At 38.1% G+C, this 17,177-nt stretch overlaps 1 protein-coding gene across 2 annotated transcripts in view; it reads left to right on the top strand.

Moving 5' to 3' along the window:
• Window positions 1-17,177, top strand: part of PLCXD3 (phosphatidylinositol specific phospholipase C X domain containing 3) — a 400,359-nt gene that overhangs the window by 25,099 nt on the left and 358,083 nt on the right. For both annotated transcript variants that reach the window (XM_085002207.1, XM_085002206.1), the window contains one exon: window positions 1,482-1,589. The gene's annotated coding sequence lies outside the window, so the exon portion shown is untranslated. The remainder of the gene's footprint in view (window positions 1-1,481; window positions 1,590-17,177) is intronic.

Below are 17,177 nucleotides of genomic sequence, written 5' to 3'. Positions count from 1 at the left end.
CAGTTTGTTAATGTGGTGTATCACACTGATGGATTTGCGGATTTTGAAGAACTCTTGCATCCCTGGGATAAATCCCACTTGATCATGATGTACAATCCTTTTAATATATTGTTGGATGTGGTTTGCTAGTATTTTGTTGAGGATTTTTGCATCGATGTTTATCAGTGAAATTTTGTGGTATCTTTGTCTGGTTTTGGTACCAGGGTGATGGTGGCCTCATAGAATGAATTTGGGAGTGTCCCTTCCTCTGTGATTTTTTTGGAATAGTTTCAGAAGGAGAGGTGTTAGTTCTTCTCTAGATGTTTGATAGAATTCACCTGTGAAGCCATCTGGTCCTGGACTTTTGTTTGTTGGAAGATTCCTATGGAAACTTAACTTTGTTCTGGGACCCAGTGCACGTGAAATTCTGTGTGTGCCTTTTAAGAGTGGGGTCTCCATTTCCCCCAGTCCCATGGAGCTCCTACACACAAGCCCCACTGGTCTTCAATGCCAGATGCTCCAGGGGCTCTTTCTCCCAGTGCCAGATCCCCACACATGGGAGTTTGATGTAGGGCTCAGAACTCTCACTCCTGTAGATGAGTCTCTGTGAGGCAGTTAGTTTCCCATCTGTGGGGCTTCCTCTCCGGGAGGTATTGGGTTGCTTATATCGTGTAATTGCCCCTCCTACCTCTTTATGTGGCCTCCTCTTTGTCTTCTGGAGTAGGATATCTTTTTGAAAGTTTCTGGTCCATTTGGTTGCAGATTGCTTAGTATTTGGTTGTAAATTTTGTTGTTTTTAGGAGAGAAGTTGAGCTCAAGTCCTTCTATTCTGCCATCTTAATCCTGTCTCCCCCTGCTCTCTAGCTTCCTACCCCAGGTATATTGAATTCCTTGCAGTTTCTTTGGATCATTCGCCAATTCACTTCTTAGCTCTGAATCAGCGAAATGTTCTATGGTCTAGTCATTGATTCCATTTAGTGAATATGTGGTGTGCATCAGGTACTTATGAGAAATGTCTTACCTGCTTTATTTCATATCCTTTCATCTACCCTACAAAGTTGAAGAAATAGATTCAGAGATGTTAATAGCTTTACTCCAGGAAGTGGTGAGATGAGGTCAAGTTACCTACCTTAGTAAATGGTAAAAGTAGGATTTGACTATATGTAAGTTTAGTTCCAAAGCCTATTCATAAACTTGGGAAAGGAGTAGGAGTTAAATACAACCTAAATAATTAAAACTATCACTTTAGCTAGCTAATCCTCAGCTGTACCAATAGCATGTCACAAATAGTGGGCTGTCAGCTAGCTTTTGACAGCTGCATGGAACTTTCAAGTGAAATACAGTTGTTATGCAGATTGCTTTGCGTAGGAACAAAAAGCAAACACAATCCAAAGTGGGAACTTTGAAGATAAAAGCTTTAGAAAGAAACAAATGATTGTTTAAAAACACTATTGAATGAGTTTCTAAGAATGGCTATTGTTTTTTATTTATTTATTTTAAAGAAAAACCCCGTGTATTTAAGAAGCTTAGGATCGCTAGAAATTTCAGGAGGAATGGAGTCTAGCTCAACTAACTTTCCAGAAAAGTTGCAGTGTCACATATAGCCCAAGGTAAGACCTCTCTTCAAAATCAACAGCCGTTGTTCATTTGTTTGTTAGTTCACTTGTTCGTTTAATGTTGTCTAACAAAAATGTTAAAGTGTTGAAATACACAGAGAAGTATATAAACCTTGTGTAATGATTTTAAAGAATGGTTATAAATTAACTACCCAAGTAATAAAAGGAATGCGACGTTACTTACTGATTAGAAGTTGTCCTTCTGAGTACCTTTATCTTAATAGGTCTCTGAAAAGGTACCTTTTGAGTAATGACTTGAAGGAGATAAGGGAGAGAGAGTCATGAGTATATCTGAGGGAATAGCATTCTAAGTAGAGGGAGCCGAACTTTTAAAGGCTATGAAGCAGCAGCAACTCTGGTGTATTCGAGGATAGTGGGAACAAAGATAATGAGAAAAATATGATGTAATAAGGCTAGAGACAAAATGGTGAGCTGAGTTATGTGGACCCTGATCATGTGGGCCTTGTAGATCTGTATTGTTTTGAACTCCAATTGATGTGGGAACTATTAGGTTTGAGCAGAAGTGCGTCATGAACTAATTTGCATTTTAAAGGGACCAACATGACTGGGGGCAGAAGCAGAAAGACAGGTTAGAAAGACCATTGCAACAACTGAAGCAAAAGACAATACTGGTTTCGAATATGGAAGTGGTGAGATGAGGTCAAGTTACCTACATAATTTGGACCTGACTTGAATACATTTTTATTATCACTCACATATGTTTAATGCTTATGTTCATTTATATATGCTTATAGTAGCTATTGCTTTCTATGTTTTTTTATTCCTTGGTTGTATCATACATCTACCTGTGATCACTTTTCCTTCTTCCTTTAGAATTTCTTTTAATGAGGGTCTGCTGGTGGCAAACTTTTTTTTTTTCTGAAAATAAATTTATTTCTTCTTTATTTTGGTCTGCCATGATTTTCTCCCAGTAAATGAAAGACATCATTCCACTCTCCTGTGGCTACTGTTGCGGCTGTTTATCTAAAGATTTCTCCTTTGATGGTAATCATTTTCTAACTGCCTTAAATATCCCAGTGATCCTTGTTGGGCAATTTCTTCTATGATATGACTAGATGTGATTTTCTCTGTATGTGCCCTGTTTGTGATTCTTTATGATTCCTAAATGTATAAATCAGTGTCTTTTATCAGATGTGGAAAACTTTCTCTTCAATGTTCCTCAGTTCCTTCCTTCTTCTCTTTCTAGATCTTCAGTTACCTGTATGTTGCACCTCACTCTGTCTTCTCTCTTACCTCCTTTTCTTTCTTCCTTCCTTCCTTTCTTTTCCTGTCCAGCGTTTTGAAATATTTCCTTTGGTCTGCTTTTCAGTGTGTAATGTCTTTGTTCAGATGTATCTAATCTGCTGCTAAATCCATTTAGTGGGTTTTCTATTGCATTTTTATATTTATATTTCTAAAAGTACCATTTCATTGTCATTCAAATCTCTTGTATCATGTTTTATATGGAAACTATTTTAAGTATGTATTTGATTTGTTTTAAATTGGGAGCTTTAGTTTAATATATGACATTTTAAAGGCTCCCATTTCTGCTGGATTTTACTCATGAAGTTTTGTTTCCTTGGGCATTTTTTAGCTTTTGATTATATATATAAAATCCTCACAGAAATGTTTGTGTGAATTTTTGAGGTATAGAATGAAAGCAAATTCCTTCTGAGGACTTTTTTTTTTTTTTTTTTTTTTTTTTTTTGTCTTTTTTTCTTTCTGAGGACTTTCATTTGCTTGAAGAGCATGGGGCATTAGTAGTCTGAAACTCTTTCAAAATAAAACATCAGTTTCAGGTTTTTGAGGACTCACCCTAATTAATTTCTTGAACATAATAAACTTTATTTTTTAGAGCATTTTTAGGTTCACAACAAAATTGAGGGTAAAGTACAGAGTTCCCAACATACTATACTCTCGCCTACACATAACCTTCCCCACTATCAACATCTCATATAGAGGGGTATATTTTAGTTCCATAGTGAGCTGAATTTAAATTTAGTTTGCAAATCTGCATAATGACCAACTTTTGTTTATAGCTTCTTAGGGACCAGTCTCCATTTTTTGCTTAGCACCAAAGCAACTTTTCTTGCAGACTCAGCATGTTGGGAGAAAGGGTGGTTTACATGTGGTTCAGATTTAAACTGAGATGTAGTTTTATGAGAGGAAAGGTTCCTACTAAACCACACACTTGGCGATTCTGAGTGTGGCTTTCTGGTCCTGTACCAATGAGGCCATGAAAACTAAAGCTTGAGTTTGCCAGGTTAGCAAATGCTCTCATAAAAAAAGTAGTTTTCAGAGTTCCCTTCGTGGCACAGCAGAAACGAATCCGACTAGGAACCACGCGGTTGTGGGTTCAATCCCTGGCCTCATTCAGTGTGTAAAGGATCTGGTGTTGCCATGAGCTGTGGTGTAGGTCGCAAATGCAGCTTGGATCTGATGTTGCTGTTGTTGTGGTGTAGACTGGCAGCTGTATCTCTGATAGGACCCCTAGCCTAGGAACGTCCATATGCCTCGAGTGTGGCCCTAAAAAGCAAAAAAAAAAAAAGTAGTTTTCTCCTATAAGAAGAAACTTCTATGTATGTTCTCCTACGTGTAGAATTTGGCCTGAAAAATTCCCACAATCTTACAAGGTTTTCAATGCAATTAAAAAGGCTTAAAAATTACTTTCCTGGAGTTCCCGTTGTGGCGCAGTGATTAACGAATCCGACTAGGAACCATGAGGTTGCGGGTTCAGTCCCTGCCCTTGCTCAGTGGGTTAGCGATCCGGCGTTGCCGTGAGCTGTGGTGTAGGTTGCAGACGCGGCTCGGATCCCGCGTTGCTGTGGCTCTGGCGTAGGCCAGTGGCTACAGCTCCGATTCGACCCCTAGCCTGGGAACCTCCATATGCCATGGGAGCGGCCCAAGAAATAGCAACAACAACAACAACAACAATAACAACAAAAAGACAAAAAAAAAAAAATTACTTTCCTCAAAGACAAATACCATATGATATCACTTATATGTGGAATCGAAGTATAACAGAAATCAGTGTTTCAATGAAACAAAAACAGACTCACAGATATAGAGAACAAACTTGTAGTTACCAAGAGGGAGGGGACAAGGGAGGGAAGGACAGGGAGTTTGGGATTAGCAGAGGCTAAATATTATATGGATAAACAAGAAGTTCCTACTATATAGCATAGGGAACTATAGTCAATATCCTGTGATAAGCCATAATGGAAAAGAATATGAAAAAGAATACATATATAACTGCGTCACTTTGCTATACAGCATAAATTAACACAACATTGTAAATCAACTATAACTTGATAATATTTTAAAAATTACTTTCCTCAATCTTTTTTAGTTGGTTTCATTTGGCTACCTGACCAAACATTTTATCATCAACAGAAATCTGTTCATTAATTCTTTCATTCAACAAACAGTTAATGGACATCTGCTACTGTGCTGGATATTTAGGACAGGGAATTATGCATCGGGTATTATTCATGTCTAGAGGAACTTGCAATCAAGTATAGGAGGAAGTACATAGACTCTTAAAAATTTCTTAACTGTAGAGAAATTCAACATTATTTTTAATGCAGTGTTCCTGTTTTTTTCCCAAATGCAACTGAAGTAATTTAGAACATAGATCTATGGGAAGAAACTCATGAAATGCTACTCTATCAAACACCCCACTTTTTCCTGGTTCCTATGAGGGAACAAATATTTAATAGAAGGGGACTTAGGAACTGAATTAGCATGGAGATGGGATTTCCAGTGGTATTACCACCAGCTTAAATTCTGTTCTCTTTTTAAATATAATTTTTAAAAATTTAAATGTTACTTTCCACTTACAGTTATCACAAAATATTTGCTATATACTCCATGTTGTACAATACATCCTTGAGCCTATCTTACACCCAATAGTTTGTACCTCCCACTCCCTCACCCCTATATTGCCACCCCCCCCCCCAGTGGTAACTATGAGTTTATTCTCTTTATCCGTTTAAATGGTTCTTTGGGGTCCATTAAAAGGCCGATATAGTCTTCTCTCTCCTGTTTTCTGAACCTGCTTCACTTATGTGAACCAGAGTGTAATCTTCCTGAGGAGATGGCCATCACCAACATGTCAAGGAGATTTCATAGTTGTCATTTCCTGTACTAATCATAAGAATAGATGTCATTTGTTGGATCAATTATTTTACAGCTTCATATGATCATAGAATAGTTCTATGAGCATTGAAAAACCTGAATAGGACCTACACCTGCCATGAGATATAGAGTTCATTTGACACTTTTAGGGGTAGTTTCTTTTTTGTCTTTTTTAATTAGCATAATTGATTTACAATGTTCTGTCAATTTCTGCTGTACGGCAAAGTGACCCAGCTGTATGCGCGCGTGCATACACACACACACACACACACACACATATGCACACACATACACACACACACACACACATTGTTTTTCTCACAGTATCCTCCATCATGTTCCATCACAAGGGAAGGGGTAGTTTCTTAATCCCAGGGAAATACTTAAATGATTGGGATATTACATTTTATTTATATAGCTTAGAAAAAAATCCAATAAATCAACTTTAAATAGTGAGATATTTGATATCTTTATTTACACATTCTGGGAACAGCAGATCTGAAAGGCAAACCAAGGTTAATGTTCTAGCAATCAGCTGAAGTTAATTGATGGAGTCATTTTGGAGTAAAATAAAATTATCTTGACAGCTTTTCATTAGGATAACAACCTGACAGTCAAAGGACTACCTAATTTTTTCCTAATCACGACAAATTATTATTAATAGCAACTCACATGTGTATTATACATCTTGAGAGACAAATCCCTGCAGACTTTTTAACACAGATTGTTGAAAAATCCTCATCTCCATGAGCTAGATCCTGGCATTCCTAAAATAGTGATGTAAGAGTAGTTTATTCTAAATAAAGTTCAAAGGGCTGTTGAACTTAAATTTAGACCATAAAGCGAAGATCTAAAAATATGAGTGTTAAAAAGTAATGTTCCAGAAACTTTCACCAAATAATTGTAGCCCACATGAGTAATTTTTCTTTTTCTTTTCTTTTTTTTTTTTTGAGAGATGACTCACTCTTCAGAAAAATTTGCTTTGTTCACAGAATATGCATTATGTACTCAATGAGAATACATCTTTTATAACTTTCAAATGGGCCATAATGTCATAACATGAAGGGCAAGAAGGAAACCTTTTTTATTTGGACAAATATTCTAGGATAGATTTGGGAGAGGGTTCCCCACCATTCTGGTGAGATTTCTTAGCTTTCATTTCCTTAAGCCTTGAGATCATGTTTTGTGTATTTCTGATTTCTGCAACAAATTGGAGAACATGGAAGATAAAATCCTTGATTCAGGGTGGAGAAGCTTCATCACTTGGTCCATCTTTATGCCCTTCCCAGAATTCTGGAGAAAATACCAGAATAGTAGTGTAGAGAGAGGAGCCTGATAGGAAGTCATTCAGGTAAGGTAGCGCTGAACACAAAATTGGGGATTCCTGATTAAAGACAAGGAAGAGTCCTGCCCCTAACATTTGTGTGGCCTGGACATTTATAAGTCAATTGACACACTTTTAAATAAAATATGTTCTGTCTTCTTAACTTTGAAATTTAACCTTCATCAATGACACATTGAAAAATTTAATTAAAGCTATTGTTTCTATGTATCTTTATAAAACAATACTCATAATTATCAAATTTAAAGGCAAAGACATAAACAGTAGTTAATGAATATGACATTTTAAATATAATTTAAATGAAGCTGAAATTTAAATGTATATATATTAACTTTTTTTATTTTTAAAAATTAAAAAAATATAATTGATTTACAATGTTGTGACAATTTCTACTGTACAACAAAATGACTCAGTCATACATATAAATACTTCTTTCTTTTTTTTTTTTTTTTGTTTTTTGTTTTTTGTCCTTTCAGGGCCGCAGCCACGGCATATGGGGGTTCCCAGGCTAGGGGTCGAATCGGAGCTACAACTTCCAGTCTACGCCACAGTCACAGCAACATGGAGATCTGAGCGGAGATTCGAGCTGCGTCAGTGTCCTACACCACAGCTCACAGCAATGCCTGATCCTTAACCCACTGAGCGGTGCCAGGGATCAAAACTGCAACCTCATGGTTACTAGTCAAGTTCGTTAACCACTGAGCCATGACAGGAACTCCAATCAATACATTCTTTTTTATTATCAATTTCCATCATGGTCTTTCCCAGGATATTGGATATAGCTCCCTGTGCTATATAGTAGGAATTTGTTGTTCATCCATTCTAAATGTAATAGTTTGCATTTACTAATCCCAAACTCACCTTCCATCCCACACCTCTCCACCCCCTCTTTGGCAACAAAAATGTCATTTAATTTCATTAAATTTTTTTTTTTTTTTTTTTTTGTCTTTTTGCTATTTCTTGGGCCGCTCCCACGGCATATGGAGGTTCCCAGGCTAGGGGTCGAATCGGAGCTGTAGCCACCGGCCTACTCCAGAGCCACAGCAACGCGGGATCCGAGCCGTGTCTGCAACCTACACCACAGCTCACGGCAACGCCGGATCGTTAACCCACTGAGCAAGGGCAGGGACCGAACCCGCCACCTCATGGTTCCTAGTCGGATTCGTTAACCAATGCGCCACGATGGGAACTCCTCATTAAATATTTTTAATGTGAGTTGGCAGTTATATCATTTATCTTCAAACTAGTTGCCAACATAAAAAAATGGTATCATTCTTCTTAGTGTTATGCTTAGATATACACATTTAAGGGAAAAATAAATTGTTTAATATTGCAAAATATTCCTCAGCCAAGTGCAATTGTTGTGACTATTGCACCAATCCATGAATATCTCCAGAATCATGAGTTGGAACACAAAGAAGATCAAGAAAAAAGATGATTGGCATGAGAAATGGTACTTTATTCTGTAAGAATCATTGCATACAGGAGTTCCCTGGTGACTCAGCAGGTTAAGGATCTGGCTTTGTCACTGCTGTGACATGGGTTTGATCCCTGGCCTGGAAACTTCTACATGCCTTAGGCCAAAAAAAAATTAAAAAAAAGAATACTTGCATCCATGCCATCTGAGTGAAAGTATTTTAACAAATTATTTGTCTTAATTTTTTTTTTTTTTTTTTTTACCAAAATCCTCCTCTGACTCTATAGCTGTTTCTATCTTCAGTGTCAGTAGGGATATAATCCAAAATCTTTGTAGTGTTTGGATATAGTAGCTTTTTGTTTCTAGGATATAGGGAAAGGGATGAGAAGAAGCATTTCCCCCCGGGGCTTGAATGGTGTTAGTTATAAGCTTGAATGTTTAAGGTTATGATTAGAACGTTACCATAGTTGAGCACCAGGTTCTAAGTGACAGAGGCAGCATGTATTTTTAAAAACTTTTATTTACGGGAGTTCCCGTTGTGGCTCAGTGGTTAATGAATCTGACTAGGAACCATAAGGTTGCAGGTTTGATCCCTGGCCTCGCTCTGTGGTTTAAGGATCCAGTGTTGCTGTGAACTGTGGTATAGGTCGCAGACACGGCTCGGATCCCGAGTTGCTGTGGCTGTGGCGTAGGCTGGCGGCTACAGCTCCAGTTAGACCCTTAGCCTGGGAACCTCCATTTGCTGTGGGTGTGGCCCTAAAAAAAAAAAAAAAGAAAACTTATGTGTATGTCTGTGATATGTTGGGCTCTCTAAAGCATGATGCTCTGGGCAGGACACATTGCACAGGTCTAGGAGAGACATAGACTAAATAAGTTTATGAATTCCAGAGTCACTGACTCTGTTTTCTAGAAACCTTGGGAAATCAATCCATGTTGCATAAAGAATCTTCACACATGTCCTGTGGAGGCAGGCACAAGTGTAACACTGGGATACCCAGAAAGAAAGCTTCTGGAGGGCTTCTTCCCTGATGGTTTGATGAATGTAGGCATGGGTGGGAGGAGGGATGGGGGAAAAAGAGGTGTTTTGGGGAGTGCAACGCTCTTTGTAAGAAGATATCTACATGAACAAACTTTGAAGTAGAATCATAATTCTCACATGGTTGTCTCTAGATTCAGTGGATGATACATTTCTTGGAGTGTTTTTCCTTTAGCAATATTTGTCAAGGATTCTTCAAATAACCTAGTGACTCCTAGAATCTATTAAGAAGCAGTTTCAGGAATGTAAAGCACTCTAGAGCCCCATTTTAGTTGCTACAATAAGGTAAGATAAAAGAAATGGGAACTAACTACTTTGATGATGGGCTCAGCTTTTAAAGTATTTGTTACTTCTGGTTCCTTTTTTTTTTTTTTTTTTTTTGGCCAGGGAACAGAGGTTAAAGCTGTGAGAAAGAAGAGCGTAAAGCTACACAATAACAAAAAAACTAGGCTTTTATTGAACATTCTTTCATTTCTAAAGACATCAAACAGCAATGTTATGCACATTTTTAATGAATTCCATTGTTTTGGCCTGTGATTGATGCACCCAAAAAACCAGATAATTTACATTTAAAAATGACAATACTAAAAAATTAAAGAGGAGAGTTGCTATGGAAATTATTACCATACATGTGATAGGGGAATGTCTCAATTTGAAATGTGAGGTGGTCTCAGAAAAAATACAAGTTTACACTGCAATAATAATGTAAAAAAAAATCTACTAACCTAAATGAGAAGAATGTTATTTGTGTCAAGGAAACCTCTTTATTTCCTTTTATTTATACAATGGGAATATAATCCTTTATATTAACAGTATGGCCAGGAACTGCATTGAAAAGCTAACAATTCTTATACTGTTATTTGTATTTTATTAACTGATATACAAACATCAAATCTGAGAGCAAATGAACACATGTCTCCTTTCAGGACAGAAGTGGGGCTGACTTGTACTGATAGATTTTTCAAACACTGTAGTGATGGTATATATGCCAAAATGTCAGGGTGTAAAATGAAATCACTATAATGAGCAAAAACATAGTCTCTCAAAGAGTTTTCTAGACAAATTGGAAAGCCATCTGTTATGTTTAGAGGATTGGGCATAATGAAAAACATTTTGAACACAAATGTTCTATGATAGAAGATGGGAATTCCTGTGAAAACTGAGAAAGAAGCTGGGCTGGTTAGAAAAGGCAAGTGGTTTTTTTTTTGGTTTTTTTTTGTGTGTTTTTTTTTTTTAACTCTTTACTTAATAACTTTTCACTGAGGAGAAGCTGGTTCTTAGATTCATGATATGACATCTCTCCATAGTCTCCAAAGAGTAAATTCTAGAGAGCTTACTTCTCTGGGCAGGCTTTGTGAAGGTCCTGGAGTTCTTTAAAATGTGTTTGCTGGAGCTATCAGAGTCAAAGACCTCTGGTTTATGAGGCCCAAGACTTTATTGTTTAGCAAAGAGCCATGAAATTAAGGACCAAAAACAAACCAAAACAATTCAAAGTTTCACATTGGCTATGACTGTGCTGCAAAAACTCTTCAGGAGAAATTAACATCTTCTTTGCTGCACCCAAGGAGAAGTCCATAAATACCAGGACTATTTTTTCATTGCAACTCTGTACACAGATTAGGATTACCACTCATATCACTATTTTGTGTGGCATGGATATTATGTTGTCACTTGAATTAAACTCATGGTTTTGTGCCAAGCAGTAAAAGAGGTAGATTGTTTTTTTCAAATAGGTGTCATTTAGCATCCTGTACCCTTAATGACACCCTAAAGACTTGAAAGAGTTAATGTTCCCCCCCCTTAGTATCAGGACGTAATTTAAGGCTCCTTGAAAATTTAGATTCTCGTTATTATGATCAGAGATAATGAGGATAAATGTGCAGAGATAATTGGTGCACAGTGACTGCAAAAGGATGACAAGCATGGACAGCACTATTTGGCAGGACCACACATTGATATATGGGGAACAGCTGATAAGCTCTAAATGCTTTAATTCCTAAATCTGTTCAGTTTCAGGTTTATACAATGCGCATCACCTGGGCCCTATTCTTTATGACTGTCTGCTGAACATTGGCTGAGTCAAAATTGTTTTGTTATGAGCTATTCACATCACCTTAGGGAGGCTGGCTTACATTATGAGCCTCAATTTTCCTATAAGCCACTGAACATGAAAACATATTTCAATGTAAATTAGTTTCTAAGAGGAGTGTGAGACCATGAAATTCGGGTTGCTTGTTCTTCCCTAAGTGCTGAACTAGGATGCAATTTTTAATTTTTTACTCCCACTGTCAATACTATGCCAGGGTAAGAGCCCTTTGCCATAGATCCAGCAGTTGGGGGTGGGAGCTGGGTTGAAAAGTGTGGGGGCCTGTGCTTGCTATTGAAAAAGCAATGACTTGAAAAGGCAGTTGGCTTGGGAGGAAAAAAGGAGGTAGCTCTGTGAGCTGGTGCTAAGAAAACAACAAAAAAACCCTAAAGATGATATGATATAAATTGCCTTCTTATCATCATGAGACACAATAATGGAAATTGATTCTTTTCCTAGCCATGTAACATATCTTCTTCTTCTTCTTCTTCTTCTTTTTTTTTTTTTTTTTTGATGATTTTTCTTTAACTACAAGGCTACCCCTGGTGTTCACATTAATGTGATTTAACTTGAGTAAATTTGTGAAGGAAGGAGAAAGAGAAACACACATGCATGATAAGTCTAGAGCTTGTAATGTCCTTGCAGTAGCCCCTGACCACTGGAACTCCTGGACTCAAAGAATATGATACACCAAGCATTTTGCCTTCCAAAGAACCAGTCTGGCATGACACATTATGCCCCGTCAAGTGCTGCAGGGCAATAGGAGATCTGGAAAGAGAGATGGTGCGGCATAACAGAACACACAAGACTCTTACATCTAGAAAGTGGGTGACCAGGAGGCACTCTATTCCACAGAACAAAGGTTCCTACACTTTAGCCCACATGACTTTTATTAGGGAAGGTGACATAGGTTAATAAGCAAAATCAGGTGCAGGTAATGATAAAGCTCTCTTAGTGGTTGTGCTTTTGCACGTGTGCCAAATTTGTTTACTGCAAAGTTCAGCAGTTTTAGTGGTCTCCAACAACATTGCAGTTTGTTACCATTTCCTTTTTAAACATTTCATCTTCCACCACTGGATGCAAGCATCTAAACATAACAGCATTGAACAGTCTCAGCAACTAGTTCTTCACTTTTATATCCTGACATATGCAAGAAAAAAATGCAATGGAAAAAACTACTTTGTTGTTGTAAATCAGAGGAACAGTGTTTACACTTCCTCACTCCTTCCTTCCCAAGATGATCTTGAATAAAACCTTAAGTTTCAGTTTTCTCTGTTGACAAGTAAAGATGGTTGTATTTATAAAAATTGCTTGAAATGATATGTGGGAAGATGCTGAGTGCCATATGGAGCAATGATATGAAAATGTGAGGAGTTCTCATCGTGGCTCAGCAGAAACGAATCTGACTAGCATCCAGGAGGATAGAGGTTCGATCCCTGATCTTGCTCAGTGGGTTAAAGATCCGGCATTGCTGTGAGCTGTGGTATATGCCACAGACATTGGATCCTGAGTTGCTGTGGCTGTGGTGTACGCTGGCAGCTATAGCTCCGATTTGACCCCTAGCCTGGGAACTTCCATGTGCCTCAGGTGCAGCCCTAAAAAATAAAACAAACATGTAAACACTTAAACACAAAAGACCCAGAATTGCCAAAGCAATCCTGAGGAATAAAATCCAAGCAGGAGGCATAACTCTCCCAGACTTCAGGCAATATTACAAAGCCACAGTCATCAAGACAGTGTGGTACTGGTACCAAAACAGACAGACAGGCTGATGGAACACAATAGAGAACCCAGAAATAAACCCAGACACCTACAGTCAATTAATCTTTGACAAAGGAGGCAAGAATATAAAATGGGAAAAAGACAGTCTTTTCAGCAAATGTTGCTGGGAAAACTGGACAGCTGCATGTAAATCAATGAAACTGGAACACACCCTCACACCATGCACAATAATAAACTCAAAATGGCTTAAAGACTTAAATGTAAGACAAGACACCATCAAACTCCTAGAAGAGAATATAGGCAAAACATTCTGTGATATCAGCCTTACAAATGTTTTCTCAGGTCAGAAGCAACAGAAATAAAAGCAAAAGTAAACCAATGGGACCTAATCAAACTGACAAGCTTTTGCACAGCAGAGGAAACCATAAAAAAACAGAAACAAAAAGACACAGAATGGGAGAAAATAGTTTCAAGTGATGCAACTGACAAGGGCTTAATCTCTAAAATATACAAACAACTCTTACAACTCAACAGCAAAAAAGCCAACAACCCAATTGAAAAATGGGCAAAAGACCTGAATAGACATTTCTCCAAAGAAGATACAGATGGCCAACAAACACATGAAAAAATGCTCAACATCCCTAATTATTAGAGAAATGCAAATCAAAACTACCATGAGATACCACCTCACACCAGTTAGAATGGCCATGATTAATAAGTCCACAAATAACAAATGCTGGAGAGGGTATGGAGAAAAGGGAACCCTCCTCCACTGTTGGTGAGAATGTAAGCTGGTACAACCAGTATGGAAAACAGTATGGAGGTACCTTAGAAAACTATACATAGAACTACCATATGACCCAGCAATCCCACTCTTGGGCATATATCCAGTCAAAACTTTCCTTGAAAAGGACACATGTACCCGCATGTTCATTGTAGCACTGTTCACAATAGCCAAGACATGGAAATAACCTAAATGTCCATCAACAGATGAATGGATTAAGAAGATGTGGTATGTATACACAATGGAATACTACTCAGCCATTATAAAGAACAAAATAATGCCATTTGCAGCAACATGGATGGAACTAGAGACTCTCATTCTAAGTGAGGTAAATCAGAAATAAAAAGACAAATACCGTATGATATCACTTATATCTGCAATCTAATATATAGCACAAATGAACCTTTCCACAGAAAAGAGAATCATAGACATGGAGAACAGACTTGTGGTTGCCAAGGGGGTCGGGGAGGGAGTGGGATGAATTTGGAATTTGGGGTTAACAGATGCAAATTACTGCCTTTGGAATGGATAAGCAATGAGATCCACTGGGAAATATGTCTAGTCACTTATGATGGAGCATGATAATGTGAGAAAAGAGAATGTGTACATGAATGTGTAACTGGGTCACCTTGTTGTACAGTAGAAAATTGAGAGAATGCATAAACCAGCTATAATGGAAAAAATAAAAATCATTATAAATTTTAAAAAAAGAGTGTATATATGTATGTGTGGCTGGGTCACTTTGCTGTACAGTAGAAATTGACAGAACACTGTAAACCAACCATAATGGAAAAAATAAAAATCATAAAAAAACACCCATAAAACAAAAATGTAAGACCTTGCTGTTATTAGCTGGCAGTGTGTGCTCTGGTGTTAGGAGAATTAAGATCCAAGGAGCATCCAATAGATGGTAAGAGGAGGACCTCTCTGCATTGGAGAGATACATTTTGCCCTTCATACAGAATGAAGTAAAATTTTAGAAAAGGGTTTTTTTTTTTTTTTGTCTTTAACCTGTTTTTTTTTTGTTTGTTTGTTTTTGTTTTTGTTTGTTTGTTTTTTTGTCTTTTTGCTATTTCTTGGGCCACTCCCGCGGCATATGGAGGTTCCCAGGCTAGGGGTCCAATCGGAGCTGTAGCCACCAGCCTACGCCAGAACCACAGCAACGCGGGATCCGAGCCGCGTCTGCAACCTACACCACAGCTCATGGCAACGCCGGATCGTTAACCCACTGAGCAAGGCCAGGGACCGAACCCGCAACCTCATGGTTCCTAGTCAGATTCGTTAACCACTGCACCACGACAGGAACTCCTTTAACCTGTTTTTAATAAGTTTTATAAGTAATGGTAGAAGGAAAACTTCTAGATACTGAACACCAGTGATTTAGGACCCCAAATCCTATCCTTTATTGAGTAGAGTAGAATTCAAACTTTAGGTTAAAATTGCCATGAGCAATTCTGTCTTTTTGTGTGGGTGGGTGAGAGAGAGTTTGTCAAAAATCAATGCCAATTTCTTTAACATTTATTTCTTGATTTAAAGCATAAGACATTTTTTAACATGTTAGTTTACAGTATCATTTGGCTGTGTGAATTTCTTACTATGCTGAGTATCATAGTGTTTACAGCTGTCATCATTCATGGTTTTGGGGGAAGCCCAACTCACTGCTTTCTGACACACTCATACAGGAGACAGAACTGAAGTTTGAATTGTTATCACCTGTCATCTGGATGAATTATGCTTTGCTTTTCTTGTGGTTGAGTAAACCGCATGAGAAATGAAGGTTATAAGTTCTTGATCTGCCCTTGGTTTTACTGGGAAGACCGCAGGATACCTTATGACCTTGGACAGCTTAATCCAGCTCATGAAAATGGCGTATTTATCATATTTATCGCTATCATGACTGCTAGGGAATAGGATTGTTATAATGTTATGTCCACAAATCACTGAAACCCAAGAATTTGGACTCATTGGTAGTTCCGTTACCAGCATGAAGAAACAATGGGTACTTCTTAATAATTGGGACTGCTACCATCTTGACCATGCCATCAGGCTGAATGGGTTGGAAATTGTCATGTGACTTGCCATGGTTAACTCAGACATCTCTTCTCCAAACTATTAATGGAATGGTTCTCAACCAGAGACAGTTTGTCCCTCCCACCTCAGGAGACACTTAGAAATGTCTGGAGACATTTCTGATTTTTGTGACTGGGGTCTAATTGCAGGCATCTAGTAGGTAAACTCCCCAGGTATGCTGCTCAACATCCTGTAATAAACAGAAAAACCCTCCACAACAAAGAATTATCAGATATAAGATGTCGGTAGTGCTGAGATTGAGCAACTCTGTTTTTGAGGGAAAGGATTTCAGAGACAGCTGGTGGGGGACTGGGAGAATGAACCATAAGCCTAATTCACATCCACTCCACATTGAGAAAAAGTCAATTTGGCAGTGATAAAGTCTAAAGTGATACAGAACATTCCTGTTATGAAAAGGCCATTCTCCTTTTGGGACTACATTAATATTGCTCACACCTCACTGCTGATTCTAAAGCACTCAGTGTTTACTTCCCCACTTCCTGATAATCCTACAGGGAAGGACGAAATCCAGAGCAATTTATGATATGCCCTATTCCCATAATTTTTCCATTCACCTCCACTGAAATATAGGAGGGCTTGTAGATGGTCCATGTGTGGCAATTTGCTTGTCAACATTTAATGAGGTTTTTGAGACTGCACATCATCTGCACACAAAATATGCAGGTGGTGTGGCATAGCAGCTGCAGAATAACTGATCAAGTTTCCAAATTCCATAGATTATGCCAAGATTGATTCATATTAAGTCAACCTGGGATCTGCAATCTATTGTAAGCTAAACTAATTTAATAAGGGCATCTGTTGCATTCTCTTTCATGTTGCCTTCAGCAGGCATTCCGTTTTTACTATGAGTGAGGTTTTTTGGTTTTGAGTCTCATGACAGCAACCCTCCCCTCCAGGAAGCACTGAGCCTTTGCTAACTTTCCAGCCACCTTCTGAATAAATGAACTGTGTTTCATCAGGTGGCAGA

This window comes from Sus scrofa, chromosome 16 (assembly GCF_054392235.1).
Source record: "Sus scrofa isolate SSC_HxYL_T2T_F1_AM1 chromosome 16, Sscrofa_HxYL_maternal_Yorkshire_Landrace_v2.0, whole genome shotgun sequence".
Taxonomy (NCBI): domain Eukaryota; kingdom Metazoa; phylum Chordata; class Mammalia; order Artiodactyla; family Suidae; genus Sus; species Sus scrofa.
Note: the sequence above shows the minus strand (reverse complement) of the source record. Positions and strands in the feature narration are given on the sequence as shown.